Genomic DNA, 21,326 nt, shown 5'->3' with positions numbered 1-21,326 from the left:
TGCGTGACCACACCAACGCCCCACCCACCCCCTTCCCATGGCCACCTTCCGCAACAGAGTGTAACAGAGTCTGTGGAAAGCCACATCGGTCTGTACAGCCAGCTCCAGAACCACCCCCCCCCCCCCCCCCGAGAGTGGGAGAGAGTCAGTCTCGTCTGTGATCCACCACCAAAGAGATGATGAGATAGGAAGGTTGAATCCCCTCAATTATCCCAGTGCCTTTGTTACCAATTCAAACAATTCCCTGTTAATGCAGTGTCTAATAATGTGATGTCACTCAGTATGTCTCCAATTGGTATCCCTTGCTGTGTCAGACTATTTGCTGCCTCTGTCAGCATTTCTCCCTCTTAGATCCTGAGTCAACAGAATTGTCCACTCCAGAGAGATGCAACAGCACAGGCAAGGGATGGAGACTGGGATTTTCGAGATCTCTGCTGGACTCAGTGCCACTCTGCATGAATTATCCTCATTGCATCAGTCTAATTTCCCATTCTGTCTATTTCTGTCTCGTGCAGGTAATCCGGATGATCCTAACTCCTGTCTCATCCATCACCTCATTGAGTCTGGTTAGTCAGCCAGAGAGAGATGGAAAGGGAGATCTGGAGCCTTCAGTAAATCCTGCAGCCGGTAAGATCACTCACAGTAAACAGCATCGGGTGGAGGTAGTAGATTTCTATATTCAGACCTGGAAGACGGGACATAGATACAGATTTGGGCAAGGAACAGCAACATTCTAGTCTTCATTCCAACCATCTTGTGCGGGTCCTGCTTTCACCTCTGCTGTACTGGCCCTCAATGCGACAGCACAGGGGATTGCAGGCATCAATCCTGGCCCATGCTGTATTCATGAACTCTGTCATATCCTCCAGTCCCGATAATCCTACCTCTGTTTGTAATCTCCTCTCGTCCGCACCACAACTCTGTCTTTGTCTCTGTCAGGTTCTCCAGTCCCAAACACACTAATTCCTAAACTTCTCCAGTAGATACTAAATTCCTTCATCCCAGTAAACCCTGACAGTCCTGTCTATCCCTGTAAGCTCCTCCCATCAATATCATCCTACATGTCAATGTATTTGTCTTTAACCTCTCTATCGGTCCCGACCTAGGTAATCTTCTGCAACTCCTATAACCCTTCCCTAGCTGTGAAAAATTTGTAATCTCCTTATCCTTCTCCAATTCTTTGATCTTTATCTTGTTAAATTTCATCCTCATTCACGACACCATACCCCTCGCAACCACAGGAACCTCTTTCAGTTTGTGTAACGCTCCCCATTTGTGTAACTGTCTCCAACTCGCCAACCTGGCATTCTCCATTGCCTTCCGATCTCAGTAACCTTCAGAGCCTAGAAGCTTTCTTCTATCTGTAAACGTCTTCAGTCACGACAACCTTCCATATCTCTGTTAGTATGCACAATAATCTCCTAGATGAAACAGCCCCGTCTGTGCCTCTCAGACTGTCTCCCTCTCCCTACATCCATCCCAATACCTATTTCCAGAATTTAATCCAGCTCCCTCTATCTCTGTAAATTCCTCCAATCCCCAAACCCCTTTGTCCCACGACATTCTTGACCAGGTGTAACTCTGTTTAACTCTAAAATCCTCGAGTCCCTGTAGCCTCCCTATCTCTGTACCCATCCGTTCAACCCCCCACTACTGAGGAATGACTCCCTGTATTCGCCACAGGGCAGATGAAATGACAGTGAACAGATATGATGGAATTGTCATTCCGGAGATGTAGCTGCAGAATCACCATCGCTGGGGAGGGAATATTGAAGGGTTGTTGCGTTAGAGTCATACAGTCATAGAGATGTACAGCATGGAAACAGACCCTTCAGTCCAACCCATCCATGCCGACCAGATATCCCCATCCAATCTAGTCCCAAGAGGCAGACGAGGCAAAACATCAACAAGTTGTGAAGAAAGAATGAGGTTAATGAATTAATGAGACAGTTACGTGGATCTGAAGATCAAAAGTTGGAGTCCAGTTGAGTGGAGCTGAGAATAAGCAAACAGCAGCAATCATTAGCAGGAATTCTTTTATATGCACCAACCAGTGATGGTAATGTAAATGTGATTACAGTCAGGACACTGAATGTACTTGTAGCAAGGGCAGTACAGTGACTGTATGTGATAGTGGTCTCCACCCCGACTGGATAACTGATGAGTATCAGGGCTGTAACGGATGGATTCCTGGATTGTATATGAGATGGTTTTCTATAACATCATATCAAGGAACCATCAACAAAATTGTCTTGTGTAGATCAAACGATGTGTAATAATAAATATCCAATAATGCCATTATAAAGAAGTTTTGTGAGCAGAGACCCATAATGTTATGCAAGACATACTGAGTTTGAGTTCAGACCACGAGATGTAGGAGCGGAATTAGGCCATTTGGCCCATTGCGTATGCTCTGCCCTTCAGTCAGATCATGGTTGATCTGATGATCCTCTATTCTATTTACCTGCCTTTTCTACAAAACTCTTGTTTCTCTGTTTAATTAACATCTGACCATCTCTGCTGTAAATATTCTTGACCCAGCCTCGACAGCCCCCTGCAGTCAGGATTTGACTGAGACAAGGTGGAGGGAGGTGAAATGAGGAAACTGGAGAAATCTGAGTTCATCCCTTTTGATTGGAGGGTTCCTAGGCGGAAGATGAGGCGCTCTTCCTCCAACTGTTGTGTTGCTAAGGTCTGGCGATGGAGGAGTCCAAGGACCTGCATGTCCTTGGTGGAGGGGGAGGGGGAGTTGAAGTGTTGAGCTACGGGGTGGTTGTTTTGGTTGGTCCGGGTGTCCCAGAGGTGTTCTCTGAAACGCTCCGCAAGTAGGCGGCCTGTCTCCCCAATATAGAGGAGGCCACATCGCATGCAGCGGATGCAATAAATGATGTGTGTGGAGGTGCAGGTGAATTTGTGGCGGATATGGAAGGATCCTTTGGGGCCTTGGAGGGAAGTAAGGGGGGAGGTGTGGCTGCAAGTTTTGCATTTCTTGCTGTTGCAGGGGAAGGTGCCGGGAGTGGAGTTTGGGTTGGTGGGGGTTGTGGACCTGACGAGGGAGTCACGGAGGGAGTGGTCTTTTTGGAACGCTGATAGGGGAGGTGAGGGAAATATATCCCTGGTGGTGGGGTCCGTTTGGAGGTAGCGGAAATGACAACGGATGATACGATGTATATGGAAGTTGGTGGGGTGGTAGGTGAGGACCAGTGGGGTTCTGTCCTGGTGGCGATTGGAGGGGCGGGGCTCAAGGGCGGAGGAGCGGGAAGTGGAGGAGATGCAGTGGAGAGCATTGTCGATCACGTCTGGGGGGAAATTGCGGTCTTTGAAGAAGGAGGCCATCTGGGTTGTATGGTATTGGAACTGGTCCTCCTGGGAGCAGATGCGGCGGAGACAAAGGAATTGGGAATATGGGATGGCGTTTTTACAGGAGGCAGGGTGGGAGGAGGTGTAGTCCAGGTAGCTGTGGGAGTCAGTCGATTTATAGTAAATGTCCGTGTTGATTCGGTCGCCCTAGATAGAAATAGAAAGGTCTAGGAAGGGGAGGGAGGAGTCTGAGACGGTCCAGGTGAATTTGAGGTCGGGGTGGAAGGTGTTGGTAAAGTGGAAAGGTGGGGGGGGTGCCAGTGTAGCTGCGGAAGATGGACTGTTTCACATATCCTACGAAGAGGCAGGCATAGCTGGGGCCCATGCGGGTGCCCATGGCTACTCCTTTGGTTTGCGGGAAGTGGGAGGATTGGAAAGAGAAGTTGTTCAGGGTGAGGACCAGTTCAGTCAGTCGAAGGAGGGTGTCAGTGGAAGGGTACTGGTTGGTACGGTGGGAAAGGATGAAGGGCTTTGTGTCCTTCGTGATGGGAGATGGAGGTGTACAGGGACTGGATGTCCATGGTGAAGATAAGGCATTGGGGACCGGGGAAGCGAACATCATGGAGGAGGTGGAGGGCGTGGGTGGTGTCCCAAACGTAGGTGGGGAGTTCTTGGACTAAGGGGGACAGGACCATGTCGAGGTATGCAGAGATGAGTTCGGTGGAGCAGGAGCAGGCGGAGACATTGGGTCGGTCGGGGCAGTCAGGTTTGTGGATTTTGGGCAGGAGGTAGAAACGGGCGGTGAGGGGTTGTGGGACTATGAGGTTAGAGGCGGCGGATGGAGGTCCTCTGAGGTGATGAGGTTATGGATGGTCTGGGAGATGATGGTTTGGTGGTGGGAGGTGGGGTCATGGTCAAGGGGGCAATAGGAGGAGGTGTCCGCGAGCTGGCGTTTAGCCTCAGCGGTGTAAAGGTCGGTGCGCCAAACTACTACCGCGCCTCCCTTGTCAGCTGGTTTGATAGTGAGGTTGGGGTTGGAAGAGAGTGGAAGTTGCCAAGCGAGGTCATAGAAACAGAAATGTGAGTAAAGTTTTGAAGTGACATTTAGACAGAAACATGAACAGCCAGAGAATAGAGTGACATGGACCATGTACATACAGATGGGATGAGTTGAGAATGATATCAAGGTGGGCCGAAGGGCCTATTGCTGCACTGTTCTATTTTCTAACTTCCCAGCATTTAACCGGTCAAAGCACTTCAGAATCTTGCATGTTTCATTCAGTTTCTCTCTAATTTTTCTCAACTTCAATGGGTTCATTCTCAATCTACTCCACCTCTTATTATATAATCCCTCCATTTCCAACATCAGCCGAGTGAACCTTCTCTGACCTGCCTCTGATACAAGAATATCTTACCTTCGGGCACACACACTGTTCATAATAGTCTAGGTGTGGTCTGACTTGTACCTTGCATCGTTTTAGTAAGACCTCCCTATATTTAGACTCCAGTCCCTTTGTAATAAATGGCAGCATTTGATTTGCCTTCTCTATTACTTGATGACCCTGTAAGCTACTTTTTTTCAGATTGATAAACAAGAACTCCCACAACCCTTTATGTTTCCAGTCTAAAAACAAATACTGTTAGCCTGACAGTAAGTCAGGAGCATGCTGAAATGAGTAAGAAACGACATATCAATTAAAAAATAACTGGACCCTTAGAAACACATTTTATAAAAGAGAATTTGTTTTTGAGCCTGTTGGATTTATTTGTTGGTGTGAATATAAATGGCAGAATAGATAAGGATGTTGGGGGGGGGGTGGTGTTGGTACGGAGAATATGGTTTATTTGAATTTTCAGAAGCCTTTGTGCAAGTTTCAATAAGGGCTAAAGAGTAACTTGGTAGAGAATAGGGCCCCTTAAATATCAATAAGGTCACCTATGTGTGGAACCAGAGTAGGTTGGTGAGATATTAAACGAAAAAAAAGTCTTGTCAGTATTTACTGTGGAGAAAGACATGGAAGCTCGGGAACGTTGGGAAATAAATTGCGATGTCTTGGAAAGAATCCTCAACAGAGAAGAGAAAGTGCTGGAATATTAAAACAAGTAAAGGGAGATTTATTCTTAGTAGCTCATGAGGTCGATCTGAGAATATTGTTGGAAGCTAGGGAAGAGATTGTAGTATTACGAACAGAGATATTTTAATTTATATTATCAACAGACGCAGTGATGTGCCGAAAGACTGGAGGGCGGCTAATGCTGTTCCATCACTAAAGGATTGCAGGGAAAAGCCAGGAAATTACAGCCCCGTGAGCCCAGTGATGGGGAAGATGTTGGAGGAGGTTCTGAGAGAAAGGAGCTACATATATTTGGAAAGGCAAGGGCTGATTAGAGATAGTCAGCATGGCTTTGTGAGTGGGAAACCGTGTTTCACAAACCAGATTGACTCTTCGAGGAGATGGCCAAGAGATAGATGAAGGCAGAGCAGTCAACATTGTCCACGTGGACTTTAGCGAAGCATTTAACAAGGTTCAAAGGGATGTAGAACATCTAGTCAAGAGGGAGAACGACGCTTACTTAAGGTTGAGGACGCTAGGAACGTTAGACCTCGAGAGGGTTATATGAGGGCGGCACGATGGCTCAATGGTTAGCACGGCTGCCTTATAGCAGCAGGGACCCGATTTCGATTCCAGCCCCGGGCGACTGTCTGTGTGGAGTTTACAAGTTCTCCCTATATCTGTGTAGGGTTCCTCCAAGTGCTCCAGTTTCCACCCAAAGATGTGCAGATTAGGTGAATCAGCCATAGTAAATTACCATAGTATTCAGAGATGTGCAGGATTGACACATTAGTCAGGGAAAATGGAGAATAATAGGGTGGGGGAATGGTTTTGGGCGGGATGTTCTTCAGACGGTCTGTATGGAGTTGTTGGGCCAAATGGCCTGTTTCCACACTCTGCGGACTCTCTGAAGATAGCCAGGAAGGAACTGAAGAATGGACTTAGGACAGCTAGAATGGGACATGAAAAATCTTTTTTTGGGAAGGATTAAGGAAAACCGTAAGGCATTGTCCACTTATGTGAGGAACAAGAGGATGATCAGGGATAGTGGAGGGAACATGTGTCTGGAATCACAGGAGGTAGGGGAGGACCTTAATGAATACTTTGCTTCAGTATTCACTACTAAGAGGGACTTTGTCATTTGTGAGGAAGCGTGAAAAGGACTGATATATGTGAACAGGTTGATGTTGAGAAGGAGGATGTGCTGAGCATTGTGTAAAACTTAAAGATAGATAAGTCTATTGGACAAGACCAGATATGCCCAAAGTTACTGCGAGGGAAGGGATTGCCTTTGGCGATGACCTTTGGACCCACACTAGGAGAAAGGGCTTGAAGAAGAGCTTATGTCCGAAACGTCGATTCTCCAACTCCTCGGATGCTGCCTGGCCTGCTGTGTTTTTCCAGCACCACACTTTTCAACTTTGCACCCACACTGTCCACCAGAGTCGTACCAGATGATTGGAGGGCGGCACATGTTGCTCCCTTGTTCAAGAAAGGGAATATGGCTAATCCTGGGAATTACAGACCTCCACTTTCTTATGTCTGTGGTATGCAATTTATTGGAGAGGACTCTGAGAGAGCGGCTTTATGACTCCGTAGAAAACCATAGTTTGATTAGAGATAGTCAGCATGGCTTTGTAAGGGACAGGTCATGCATCACAAATCTTATTGAATCCTTCGAGAATGTGACAAAACAAATTTATGGCTCATTCAGAAAATACAGAGGCATGGGATACAGGAAACCTGTCTGTCTGGATATGGAATTCCTGCCTCATAGAAGACCGAGTGTGATGATAGATGGGAAGCATTCAGCATGGAGCTCGGTGACCAGTGGTGTTCTGCAGGGATCGGTTGCAGGAACTCTGCTGTTTGTGATTCTTTTTATAAACTACTTGAATGTGGTTGTGGAAGAATGGGTTAGTAATTTTGCCAATGACATGGAGATTGGTGGAGTGGTGGATAGTGTGGAGGTCTGTTGTAGGTTGCAGCAGGATATTGCCAGAATGCGGAGCTGGACTGAGAAGTAAGTGGCAGATGGAGTTTAATCTGGAAATGTGTGAAATGATTCATTTTGGAAAGTCTAACTTGAATGCAGAATACAGGGTTAAAGGCAGAATGCTTGGTAGTGTTGTGGAACAGAGAGATCTTGAGTTCCACATCCATCTATCCCTCAAAGTTGCCATCTAAGCTGATAGGGTTGTTGAGAAGGAATATGTTGTGTTGCCTTTCAATTGCTGGGGGATTGAGTTTTCAAGTGTGAGGTTATGCTGCACCTCTATAGAGCCATGGTTAGACCCCACTTGGAATATTGTGTTCAGTTTTGATCCCCTCATTACAGGAAGGATGTGGAAGCTTTATGGAGGGTAAATTGGAGATTTACCAGAATGTTGCCTTTACTGGAGAGCATGTCTTACGAAGAAACGTTCAGGGAGGTAAGCCTTTTGTCATTGAAGTGAAGAAGGGTGAGGGGCGACTTGGTAGAGGTGATCAAGATGATGTGAGACATAGAGTGAATAGTGAGAGACTTCTTTATACCATGGCATAAATGGCTATTGTCAGTGGGCATAAATAATTTTAAGGTGATTGGTGGATGGGTAAGGAGAAATTTCAGAGGAAGGTTCTTTACAAAGAGTGTTGCGTGGTTGGAATGCACTGCCAGTGGTGGTAGGAGAGTCAGATACATGAGGGACATTTAATAGACTCTTGGATAGGCACATGGATGGCAGTAAAATGAAGGGTATGTAGGTTAGTTTGATCTTACACACGGATAAAAGGTTGGCATGGCATCATGGCCGAAGGGTTTTGTACTGTACTGTTCAGTGTTCTATGTTCCCTGTGGTAAACTGGGTAATAAGCCTCGACCATTGTAAAAGGATACGGCATCCAGGAGGAGCAAGGAAACTGGTTACAAAATTGGGGTTGATGGTAGGAGACAGAGGGCGATGGGAGACATGTTGTGTTTCTGACTGGAGGCATGTGACCGGCGGTGTAGTGGGTCCCCTGTTGTTTGTCATTTGGATAAATGGTTTGGATGGGAATATTGGTTTCCTGGTAAGTAAGTCTTTTGGGGTGATACTGAAATTGCTGGTGATGTGGACAGTGAAGAAGATTATCTATGAAACAACAGATGAACAGTACTGCTGGGATAGTGGCCTGAAGAATAGCAGATGAAGTTTAATTAGATAAATGTGAAGTGTTACATTTTGGTGAAACAAACCAGGGCGGGACTTGTACAGTTAATGTTCGGGCACTGGGTAGTGTTGTCAGTCAGAGACCCAGGGATGCAGGTAGACAGTTTCTTGAGAGTGGCGATACTGGTAGACAGGCTGGTGAAGCAGTTGTTTGGGATGGTTATCTTCATAGGGCAGAGCATTGAGAGTAGGAGTTGGGATGTCATGTTGTGGCTGTACAGGACATTGGTGCGGCCTCCATAAAAGCATTGTTGATCAGTAGGAAGAACTCAGCTGGTTCACTTAGCTTCTTTTAGGGAAGGACATCTGACATTCCAACCTGGTCTGGCTGACATGTGATTCCAGACCCACAGCAGTATGTCTGACTCTGAGCTACCCTCTGGGTAATTAGCAGTGGGGCAAAGAATGCTGGTCCAATCACCCTCATCCCATGAATAAATAACTAAAAAAGCATTCGTCCCTCCCTACCTTTGCAAACTCCTCCAGCTGCAGCTTGCTTTGTCACACTGTTCAGGCCCGGACCACTCTCTCACCACCTCCAGCATCTTCACCTCTCCCTGTTCCTATTGTGTCATTAAACCCTGACAATGATTCCCCTTCCCATTGCCCTCCTCCCTTTGCAATCCCTTTAAAACTTACTGCTTAAACTCTCTCTCATTTCAGGATTTTAAGTACTTTGTGGTAATCGTCTAAGCCTCATAATCTGATATGATCCATTTTGTCCTGAGTGAGGGATGGGTGGGAATTTCTTGCTGAGGATTTTCTATTTCAATGGAACGTCCTTTTGTTGAATGTTTTACACTGTTCCTTCAAATGTTTTCCACTGTTCATTTACAGACACATATTTCAGTCTGTTTAGCCTGTTTACCTTGGTCAGGTCTCCTCTCAAACTCATGTAATTGGCTGTTTTTGTTTCCAGATGTAGCTTGTCCTTTCTGTGATTCACTTTAAAACTTTGTATTTCTTTAAACTGCACTTTACACAATTTCCCAGAGGATCTCCCCAGGTGGCATTACTCACTAAGTTTCATGACACAACGGTCGCACTGAGATAGTGACGTCTCTAGCCAGTTGCATAATGTGTTATTCAAAGAAACACTGAAAAAAATTCCACAATCTCTTCTTCGAATATCACTCTTGCCAGTATGATTGCCAAGATTATATGAATACTCAAGTTTCACTAAATTATCACAATGCCTTTATTAAAAAATCCAATGAGTTCCTCTTTCATGCAAATGATGAGCAATGAAATGTTGTTCAGTGGCCGAAAACTGTTCTGCCGCTTGTGTCTTTCGCAAGTAGTCGCCAGAATTTACATTCAGACTGACTCTACTTCATGATCTGATGCCAAATGCTTTCTCTGTAATACCTTTGTTATCCATTATTGTTAGCATTACCCATTTTGCCTGAGTTTCCGCAAGGTTGTGAACCATTGAATATTTATGTTCCAACTGTTGTTCGTCTTGTAACCATGTCTCCCTGGTATCTAAATCTCTTTTATCTCTTTATCACAAATCAGTCTACCTTGCTGCAGAGACTTTGTCCATTCCAAAAAAAAAGATAATTTTCTCTTTCCCACAATTTCCTGTCACAAATCGATTCACTGATACACAGTTTTAGTTAAAATCTGTCCCTTCCTGTAACTTTCTGCTTGTCTTCGGCCACATCCCCATGCTGTTCACATGCGTCATCTTTTCTATTTGGATTTGGAAAGCTCCTTTCACCTGAACCCTCTTTCAGTTTAAAGCCCTGTCCATAAACCTACCGACATGATTGGCCTGGACACTGGTCCCAGCTCAGTTCCAGTGGGACCCCATCCTAATGGATTATTTATTAAAACAGGTATGGGATGTGGGTGTCTCTGGCTGACAAGCCTTTCTTGCCCAGCCCTAGCTGCCCTTGAGCTGAGTAGCTTGCTCGGTCATTTCAGAGGGCAATTGGGAGGCAAACACTTTGCTGTGGCTATGTCGTGCAGACCATCTGAGGGTGGGCAGATGTCCTTCTCTGAATAACAAGTGTTTGGATTTATTGTTTATCAGTAATGGTATTTATAGATGGTCAATTACTATTTTAAAAATAATTTATTTCAAATTCCACCATTTCAGATAAGGTGGTTCAAACCTGCCTCTCCTGAACATTAGCTGAGGTTTGGGATACATGCTCTGGCAACAATATCACTACGCCATTACTTTGTCTGCTCACAGGCTATTTATCCCTGAACACTGATACCAGTGTATCATGAAGCTAAACCTGTTTTCCTTCATGATTGTTTGTTCCTGATACCTTCCTGCAGTCTGGTGATATCACTCAGTCTCTCTCCATGTGGTATCCCTCACTGTGTGGGTCTCATTGTTACCTCTGTCAGTGTTTCTCACTCTTACAGCTACTCCAGATTCTGAGCCAACAGAATTCTGCACAGGCCAGGGATGGAGACTGGGATTTTCCAGATCTCCGTGGGACACAGTACTATTCTCCATGTGTAACCCTCACTGCATCAGTCTAATTTCCCATTCCGTCTATTTCTCTGTCTCCTGTAGGTACTCAGGAAGTTCCTGACTCATTAGATTTCCCAGCTGCTGGGTGTCCCATCCATCACCACATTGAAGATGGTTTGTCAGCCAGAGAGACAAAAGGCAGGGAGATCTGGAGCCTTCAATAAACCCTGCACTGAGGTAAGATCACTCACAGTGCACAGAGCAGCGAGAGGGCTCCAAACATCAGCTAACAGTGTTGGAGGGGGAGCAGTGTACAGACACACCCCAGGCTCAATCACCACGTCTACTGAAAGTTTTGTTGTTCTGAGACAGTATCAGGAGTGTCCCAGTTATCGATCCATGCCTGTGACGTCTTAGTGAGCATCAGGACAACAAGGGGAAAGCAGGCTTCCCATGAGTGGGTGGGAAAGCTGCCTGGGATCTTTCTGTTCTGTGTTCCCCCTCCAACACTGTACATATTCCATGTCTCGTGGACCAGTGACTTCAATAATTTGTAACACCTACAACAGTCCCTGTCCCTGTAACCACCACCTTCCCTATTGTCCCTCCCCATATTTGAAATGTACTGCATTTATTATCCTTCCATGCAACTAGTCCATGCTGACTACTGGTCATGAACGAGTCGCATTTGCATGTGTTTGGTCCATATCCCTTCAAACCTTCTCTTCTCCATGTATCTGCCCAAATGTCTTTTCCATGTTGTAACCTTACTTTTCTCTACCCCTTTCCCAGACGCTCATTCCATACATGCACCATTCTCTATGTGGAAATGTTCTCCTCTGGTCACTTTTAAGTATTTCTTCTCTCACCTCATATTTCTGCCCTCTAGTAATGGATTTCCCCTACCCTGGGATAGAAACCTTTACTATTCACATTAAGTATACCCCTCATGGTTTTATAAACCTTTATAAGGTCACCTCTCGGCCACCTCCGCCCAAGGGAAATACGAAGGATAATGATATAAATATCTCTGCCATGGTCCCCACTGCGACATTGCCACAATGTTGTGGGATACATTTGTTCAGGACGTCGGGCGTTCTCTACCTTTGTGTTCTAAGATCTCCAGCACCACCTCTTCTGTAATGGGGACTCTTTTCAAGACATCATTGTTTCTCTCCCTTTGTTTCCTGGTCTTTGTCCACATTATGTTCTGACATGAAATATTCATTTCAGGTCGCGCTCACCTTCTGTGGTTCCAGGCACGGATGGCCTTCTTGATCTTTGAGGGGCTCTATTGTCTCTCTAGTTGCTTTTTTGTACTTGTGTGCTGTAGAATCTCTTTGGATTCTCCTTAACTTTATCTGCCAAAGCTATCTCATCGCCCTGTTTTGCTTTCCAGCTTCTCCAGCCTCTCTGTTTCTCCACGTGTGAAGCCACATCCAAGGAACAATGTAACTGTACCCCTTGGTCTCTCTCCGTTAGACAACACTGAACAGAACACTGCCATTAACTGTGTCAGTCCTCCCTGGTTTGTCTTAACAAATTCCAACACCTGAATTCAACTCCACCTTTCATTTCTTGACACACGCCTCAGTTGGTTAAGATTACCTTTGATAACTATATTCATTGCCCACTATAACACGTATTTTACTATCCACAAACATGCTAACACTAATTCATATATTCTCGTTTATGTCAATAATTCACATGTATGGACCCTGCACCGATCCTCATGGCACATCGCTGGTCAGAGGCCCCAAGTATGCACAACAACCCTCTCCCACCATCCTCTGTCTCCTACTGTCAAGCTCATTTGTGATTGTTTGGCTTGCTCTCCCTGATCCCATGTGATCTAATCTTACTAACCAGTGCACGAGGCTAAACCCTGTCTAAGGCCTTGCTGACGTCAGGACAGTTAACGTCTACTGCTCTGTCTTCATCCATCTCCTTGGTCACCTCTTCAACAAACTCTACCAAGTTTGAGAGACACCCCTTTGTACGCACAAAGCTATGCTGACTATCCCTAATCAATCATTGCCTTTCCAAATGCATGTGACTCCTGTCCCGCAGAATCGCTTCCAACAACATTGGCACCACTGACATCAAGCTAATTGGTGTTTATGTCCCTGGCTTTCCCTCGCAGCCTTTCCTAAATGCTGGTATAACATTAGCCACCCTCCAGGCTCCCAGCTCACCACCCGTGGCTGTCAGTGATAGAAATATCTTTGTAAGTTTCTTCCCTAACTTGCCCCAATGTCCTGGGATGTACTTGATTAGTTCCCTGGGAGTTATCTAATTTTAATGCGTTTTAAAACCTTCATCACCTCCTGTTCGTCAATGTAGACTCTTTTGAAATCATCACTGTTTATTTCCCTGCTTTCCCAGTGTTTTTTCCACAGTAAGTTCTGACTTAAAATGTTTGTTTCGGATCTCACCCATTTCCTGTGGGTTCACACACGGATGGCTTCATTGATCTTTCAGGGGTCACATTCTGTCTCGAGTTAATCTTCTGTTGTTAATATACTTGTAGAATCTCTTTGGATTTTCCTGAACCTTATCTGCCAAAGCTGTCAGTTCCCCTTTAGGCCCTCATGGTTTCCCTCTTAAGAGTATTACGACACCCACAATGTTCTTCAAGAGATTGACTTAATCCAGCTGGCTATATAGGACATGTGCCCCCTTTTGTCTTGACCAGAACCTCAATATTCCTGAAGAAGGGCTTATTCCTGAAACGTCGATTCCCCTGTTACTTGGATGCTGCCTGACCTGCTGCGCTTTTCCAGCAACACATTTTCAGCTCAGAACATCAATATCCCAAGTCATCCAGTGTTTCCCATTTGTGTCAGCATTGTCCTTCATACTAACAGAAATATGCTGTCCCTGAAATCTTAATTTATCTCTCTTTTGAAAGAATCCCACTTGCCCGACATCTCTTTACTTTCAAATAGCCTCCACGAATCAACTTTTGGACAGTCTTGCCGAATATCTTCTGGACTGGGGCAAGGCCAGATTTGATCTTTAACTTGTGGACCAGGCCTGTCCTTTTCCATCGCTATTTTCAAACTAATAGAATTATGGTGACTTTGCCAAAGTGCTCCCCCAAGAACTCTTCAGCCCCTTTCTCTCCCTTGTTTCCCGAAGGGAGGTCAGTTTTTATCCTTTCCTCCAGTCGGACCAGTTACATACTGCCTGAGACAGTTTTCTTGAACACACTGAACAAATTTCTTCTATCCAAGCTGTGAACACTCTGGCAATACCAGTCTAGGTTTAGAAAGTTAAAATCCCATGACCATTACAGCCCTATCATTATTACAGATATCTGAGATCTCCAGCATATTTGCTGCTCAATTTCCCGCTGACTGTAGTACAGTCATATCAAACTGATCATTCAGTATAATTTCTCAGTTCCACTAATACAGCTTCACTGGGCGATCCCCAGGAATATCCTCTCTCAGTGCTGCAGTGATGTTTTCACTGATCAAAAACTCCAATCCCCCTCCTCTCTTGCCTCCCCTTCTATCCTTCCTGTAGCATCTGTCCTGGGAACATTGAGCTGCATGTCCTGCCCTGCACTCTCAGCTGTTTTTCTGTAATTCCTGTGATATCCCTGTCCCATGCTCCCATCCATGCCGTGTATAACCTGTTAGGCCTTTTTCATTAAAGTAGATGCAGCTTAATTGATGCGTTTTCCCTCATTGCCTGCTGTGTTCATGCCTGCCTTGTCAATTGAAATGACTCTCTTGAAATTCTGTCCCAGCCTCAAAGTTCAGACTGTAGCCTGAGACCATCTCCCTCAATGTGTTCAACACCCTCACCTTTCATGTCATCAGCAAACCTACTAATGATACCTTCTGCTTCACATCGGAGTGATTAATGCCCATAAGGAACAGCAATGGTTACTGCACAGATCCCTCTGGTACAACCGCTGGGCAAAGGCTTTCAATCACAAAACCAACCCACACAACAATTTTGGATCTAATTTCCCAACTTGCGTTTGATGCCATGGGGCTCTTCCCTTCTGGACCAGCCTTCCACCTGGGACCTTGTCAAAGGCCTTAATGAACTCCATGTAAACCACAACATCTGCACGGCCCTCATCAATCTCTTCAATCGTAATTTCAAAGAAATCTCAGCTGAGTTCATCAGACATTATCTTCCTCTTCCAAATCCATGCTGACTATCACTAATCGATCCCTGTCTTTCCAGTTATTGATTCAACCTGTCCCTCAGAATTGTTCCCAATAATTTACCTCCCCCTGCTGTCAGACTATCTGCTCTGTAATTATCTGGCCTATTCCTGCTGCCCTTCTTGAACAAAGGAACCACATTAGCGAACCTTCAGTCATTCGGCACTTCACCTGTGGCTAGCAAAGTATTAAATATATCCACCAGGGCCTCAGCAATCTCCTCCTTACCTCCCATAGCAGCCTGTGATACTTTTCATTGGGTACTGGGGATTTCTCCATCTTTATGCCTGTGAAAATTTTTAATACCTCCTCCTTATTGATCTTAACATATTCTGGAACCTCAGCATCCCAACTGAAATCCCCGGTTACAATGCCTTTCTCCTGTGTGAATACAGATGGGAAGTATTCATTGAAGACCTCGCCTACTTCCTCTGGCTCCATGTACAGATTGTCCTTTTGGTTACTCACAGACCTCCCTCTTTCACTGGGAATCCTTTTACTCTCACGATGCTGATAAAATACTTGTGGTTTTTCCACAAACGTGTCTGCCAAATATATTTCATGACCATTGTTTGTCCCTCGTTTTCCACAATCCCCTTGCACTCTCTATACTTGTGAAGGGCTTCACCTGATTTTATTGCACTGTACTTTCTTTATCAAACTCACGATATCACTTGATCAGTATTCCCTGGACTTGCTGCCTTTACTATTCACTCTTCAAGGAGCACCCTGGCCCTGCGTTCTCACTGCATCACTTTAAAATACTCCACTTTCCTAGCATGGACCCAACTGCAGGGAGTTCCTCCCAGTCTCTGTTTGCCAGATCCTCTGTAATGATCGCAATACTGACAGGAGACTCAGTTTTGAGGGGGACAGACAGAAGACTGTGTGGCTGCAGAAGAGACCCCAGGATGATGTGCTGCCTCCCGGGTACCAGGGTCAAGGATGTCTCTGAGCGGTTACTGAACATTCTGGAGGGTGAACAGCCAGAGGTCATTGTGCACATCGGCCCACGTGACCGAGGTAGACACAGGGATAGGCCCCTGTGAAATAATTACAGGGATTTAGGTAAGACGTTTTTAAAAAATGGTTATTGACGTTAATGATCTCCAGATGACTCCCAGTCCACGCACCAGTGAGGATAGAAATAGAAAGATCGGTCAGTTGGATGTGTGGCTGAGGAGCTGGTGTAAGGTGCAGGGTTTCCAGTTCTTAGGTCATTGGGATCTCTTCTGGGGTAGAGGTGACCTGTACCGGGGGAAGGTTTGCACTGGAAGCAGAGGGGCACCAGTATCCCTGGGAGGAGATTTGCTAGTGTTACCTGGCATGATTTAAACTAGTTTGGCAGGGAGTTGAGACTCTAAATAAGCTAGGGGCCATCAACTAGTCAGGGGAAAATACATCAGCCATCGAGAGCAAATTTCCTATCCAGGATATCTGGGACACTGCATAGGGGGGAAAATACTTCTGGTTTAAAGGCCATTAATTTCAACTCATGAGGCCTGACTGGTAAGGCAGACAAGTTCAGACCATGGATTAGCTCTGGGAACTGGGATATTATAGCCAGAACAGAAACATAGCTGAGAGAAGGGCAGGACTTGTAGCTCAGAGTTCCAGGATACAAAAGCTACAGGCATGACAGAAGGACAAGTAAGTGAGGAGGGGGAGTTGTCCCTTTGATTAGGGAGGACATTAAAAACAGTGCCAAGAGACGATATTGTTAAGCGGTACTCAAATGAGGCAATATTTTTAAAAGTTAGAAACAAAAAGGGGATGGTCAGTCTGCTGGGATGGTGTTCTGGACCCCCAAATAGCCAGCGGGTATGAGAGAAAAAAATGCGTAGTGAGATTGCAGGTACCTATAAAAATAATAGAGTAGTATTGGATGGAGATTTTAACTTCCCATGGATTGACTAGATCACCCAGAGTGTAAAAGGTCCATACGGGGTGGAATTTGTCAAAATGTCTAAGAAAGTTTCCTAAATCAAGATGTAGAGGGCTCTATGCTACTCAGGCGGATGCAACACGAGACCTCCCCTCAGAAAACGAGGTCGGCTAAGTGACTGAAGTGTCAGTCGGAGAGCACTTTGGGTCCAGTTACCACAACTGTCTTCATTTTAACATAGTTATGGAAATGAGCATACATTAGATTGTAAAGGGGGGAATTGGGTTCCTTAATTGAGTGCAAGACAAAAGATTGACAAACAGGGCAAGTTCATTGGGAGACCAAGAGAAGAAATGTATGAAGATTTGAGTACAGCCATAATGACGTCATGTTGTGAAGTTATGGAATTAAATACAAACTCCTACAGGCTGTAACGTACCAAAGTAAAATGTGAGGTGTTATTCGAGCCTGGGTTGTGCTTCATTGGAACATTGCAGCTGCCCTGGACTGAAATGTTAGCATGAGAGCAAGGTAGGTTATTAAAATGGGAAACAATGAGACGATCAGGGCTCTTCCTACAGACAGAGTGGGAGTGTTCCTCAATGCAGTCTCTGTTTGGTCTCCCCAATTTAAAGGAGACTGAATTGTGAGCAGCAATGACAGGAGACAGGATTGAAAGATTACAAGTGAAATGCTGCTTCATCTGGAAGGTGTGAGTTGGGTTGTTAAGAAATGAGGAATGAGTCAGCGATCTTTTCAAATGTCCAAATGTATTTCTTCTTACACGTAGACGACATAGTTCCACAACTTGGAGAGAGTAAGTACTACAGGTGCAAGAGGCCAGATTTAATAAACTTGGAGCTGGATAAACACAGCAGACCAGACAGAATGAGAGGAGCAAAAAGGCAATATTTTTACCTTGGACCTTTCGTCAGGACTGGCGAGGGGGAGGGGAGCCCAGAAACGGAGTGATGGGATATGGAAGGGTGAAGGGTAGGTATGATGGTGGTGTATACATGTAGGTATGAGGTTACTGTGATTGGTTAGTGGGAAGGATGGAGCAGATATGTGAGTGAGAAGATGGACAGGTGGATCTGGTCAGGGAGAAGGGACAGGGGATAAGGCTGCGTGTGGAGGGATTTTGAAGCTTCTGCAGTCAATATTGAGGCCATTGGGTATCAGCTTCAAAGGTAGACTCTCAGGTGGTGTTCCTCTGACAGTGGACAGGCTAAGGATGGGCATGTCCCCGGAAGAGTTGAAGGGGGAATTGAAATGGAAGTTAACTGGAAAGTCGGGTTGGTTGTTGTGTTTGGAGCACTGGTGCTCCATACAGAGCCTGATCCTGCACCACCAAGCACGCCTCCAACTCCCGATGTGGTCTCCTCTCTATCAGGGAGACCAAAGGGAGATTCAGGGACATATTCATGGAGCAGCTGCTCTCTGCACGCTTTAACCAACCCTACATTCCAGTTGCCATTCAATTGCTCCCTCACCCCCCCCCCCCCCCCCCCCCTCAACCTTGCTCATCCAGCGACAGATCCATCCTTGGCCTCCTCCACTGTCAGAGTGAGGCCAAATAGAAACTAGGGAACAGAACCTGATCTTTCAGCTTAAGTGCTTACAGTTCACTGATCTCAATATTGACTTCACTGGCTTCAGAACTCTTCACCCACAGCCTTATTCCATGTTCCCCTTCCCTTACCTGACCTAAGCTGTCCATATTTCTATTCGCATATCCGCTGCACCCTTCCCACTGACCAATCACATTATCCCCCTATTGCATCCCCTATCGTCATCCCATCTACCCTTCCCCCAGCTCCACGCCTCTCCCTCTATTTTCTTCCCGGCTCCCTTTCCCCCGGACCAATCCTGATGAAGTCTTCCAGCCTGAAACGTTGACTTTCCTGTTCCATGGATGCTGTCTGACCTGCTGTGTATTGCTATATCCGCAGCAACAGATTTTATTGTGCTTTCTATACATTTTATTTTAGTCTGCTTACTGACAAGCTTATCTCAACATTCTCTCTACAGGGTCAAGGAAACAGCCTCTTTGTCATGAATGCTCCTGTCCACTTCGAAATGATTTCCTTTGTTTTAACTGTACTTTCAAGTCTGCTGTTCGCAATAGTATTGTAAATTTCACTATTGTTATGCTGTAGCTTAATCACACCACGTCCAATATACTTTAGAACTTCCTTGTTCTTATACTCCACGCATCTATTCATAAACGTAAGGATTCATTAAGTCCTTTTATACAACAGTTTCAACTTGCCTGGCCATTTGTAATTTCCAGTCTTCTGTGTCCGTCTCTCCTTACATTTGCCAGTCCTCCCTCACTCCAATGTTTCCTGAAAAATCACCAGCAATGCCTCCACAATCACCTTCGGCATCTATTTACAACTACGGGGTGTTCTCCAACTGGTCTCACTGATTGATCCAAATTCTCGTTCCCCAGCACTTTCTCCTTACTGGTGGTCACTATACTCACCTCTACCCTCTGACTGTCTTGAGGTTCTGATATTTTGCTGGTGTCTTCCACCGTGAAGACTGTTGCAATGTATTCAATTCCTCTGCCATTCCATTGCTTCCCGTAACTATTCAAGCTTCATTTTCCAATATTCCTCTGTTTGCTATTTACTCCTTGTCTTCCTTGTTATATATCTAAAAATCTCTTTCAATGCTCTTTTACATGATTAACAAGCGTAATTTCGTATTTCACCCTCTCCTCCCATTTGCTGTTCTTAGTTATCCGTGCTGGAATTTATAGGCTTCGTAATCGTCTAAATTCCCAATAATCTTCATCACATTGTGCGCATTTTCTATTACTTTTATGCTGTCCCAGAGTTTATTATCACGCACGGCTGACTTGTCTTCCGCTGAATATCTTTCTTCTTACTTGGGATGAATTTCTGACGTGCTCCTGAATTATCTCCAGAAACTCCTGTCATTGCTGCTTCACCATATTCCCGTGCTCAGCTCCCCTTCCAATTAACTCTGGCCAACGCCACCCTCATGTCTTTTTAGTTACATTACTCAATTATAAGCCATCTCATCCAAAAGTGAGAAATAGATGTAAACTGAAGGAGGGGGGTTTGAGACATGGGACACGAAGAACGATTGGAGGACTTATTAACTAGATGGAAAGTTAGAGACAGAGAGAGAATATAGACGTGGAGATGTAAAAATAGGGAAGTCTACATGATTGATAGAAGTATATGTGCTTCCGTATTTGGTTTGATAATTCCTTTGTGCCATGGTCCTTTGTACAGTGTATGTGCAACAGATTAACCTGTTGAAATCCTGGGTTTGATGCCAGAACTTTTATCTCCATCAATATGACAGGCACCAACTGTTGACAGAACCCAGTATATGTTTCCTGGTAGAAAATGGATTAACTGAAACAAGTTGGAACACCAGAAGCAGGAATTTATAACATCCATCCGATAAGAATGAAAGATTAGATCAGGGAATGCCAGAAAGGGGCAGGAGGCAGACGGTACGTTGAGATTAGAGGAACATAACATCTCAGCTGAAGATTAAATAACATATTACTATTTTATAAATTTTGTACATCACATGCATCATGTTTGTTAAGTATGTCTCTCGTTCATTCTGAATGTTTTGCACACATATGTACAATCTTATCTAACTACATACTCACACACAGACACACAGATACACACACACCATCACTGTTCAGCCATTCCATTTGAAATGATGCTGTTTTGTTTACATTGTCACTTGCAATTCCTTCTTCTGAATATATTCTGTTTCTTTCATTGCATTTTATTTTATTCTATCTATCAAGAAAACATTGGGGACTGGCAGGGATGTCACTATACTCCTCGTCAGTCTCCACAGCCACTGTCTTCGAATCATTTCTGTTTCTTAACCCATGAAAAATACGTACTGTGTCTGACCCTTGAATCCCCATACACAGGTCAATTTTAAACAGAACACTTACTTTTGCGCTAAGGCTACAAAAAATCTCAAAAAGAAAAGGCATATAAATTGTGCAATAAGGTCTTTGCATCTTGACAAACAGATTATAGAATTGCATAGTGTAAACGATAACAATTAACTGGTAAGAGCTGTGAGAGTAAAACCGAGGGAAATCCGTATTTCTTGTGTATGTTCAGGGCAGTCGTGCCCAGAAGCAATTTTTATATTGGAAGTTGTTGTGGTGGAGGAGACTTCAGTGTAGTAACAACATTCTATTGACGCTGTGTAATGATGACTATTCAGGCAGGTTACTATCCCATCCTCGCTATTGTT

General features: G+C 44.9%; 1 long non-coding RNA gene across 1 annotated transcript; it reads left to right on the top strand.

The window, feature by feature from the left end:
* The first annotated feature begins 541 nt into the window (after window positions 1–541).
* LOC148136721 (uncharacterized) lies at window positions 542–19,215 on the top strand. The gene is made up of 3 exons (XR_015754483.1): window positions 542–627; window positions 11,082–11,216; window positions 19,083–19,215. It is a non-coding gene; the product is annotated as an uncharacterized LOC148136721 (long non-coding RNA).
* The last annotated feature ends 2,111 nt before the right edge of the window (window positions 19,216–21,326 follow it).

The sequence above is a fragment of the Chiloscyllium plagiosum genome, unplaced genomic scaffold (genome assembly GCF_037043375.1).
Source record: "Chiloscyllium plagiosum isolate Xiang-an unplaced genomic scaffold, Cpla_swu_hap1 HiC_scaffold_45, whole genome shotgun sequence".
Lineage (NCBI taxonomy): Eukaryota > Metazoa > Chordata > Chondrichthyes > Orectolobiformes > Hemiscylliidae > Chiloscyllium > Chiloscyllium plagiosum.
Note: the sequence above shows the minus strand (reverse complement) of the source record. Positions and strands in the feature narration are given on the sequence as shown.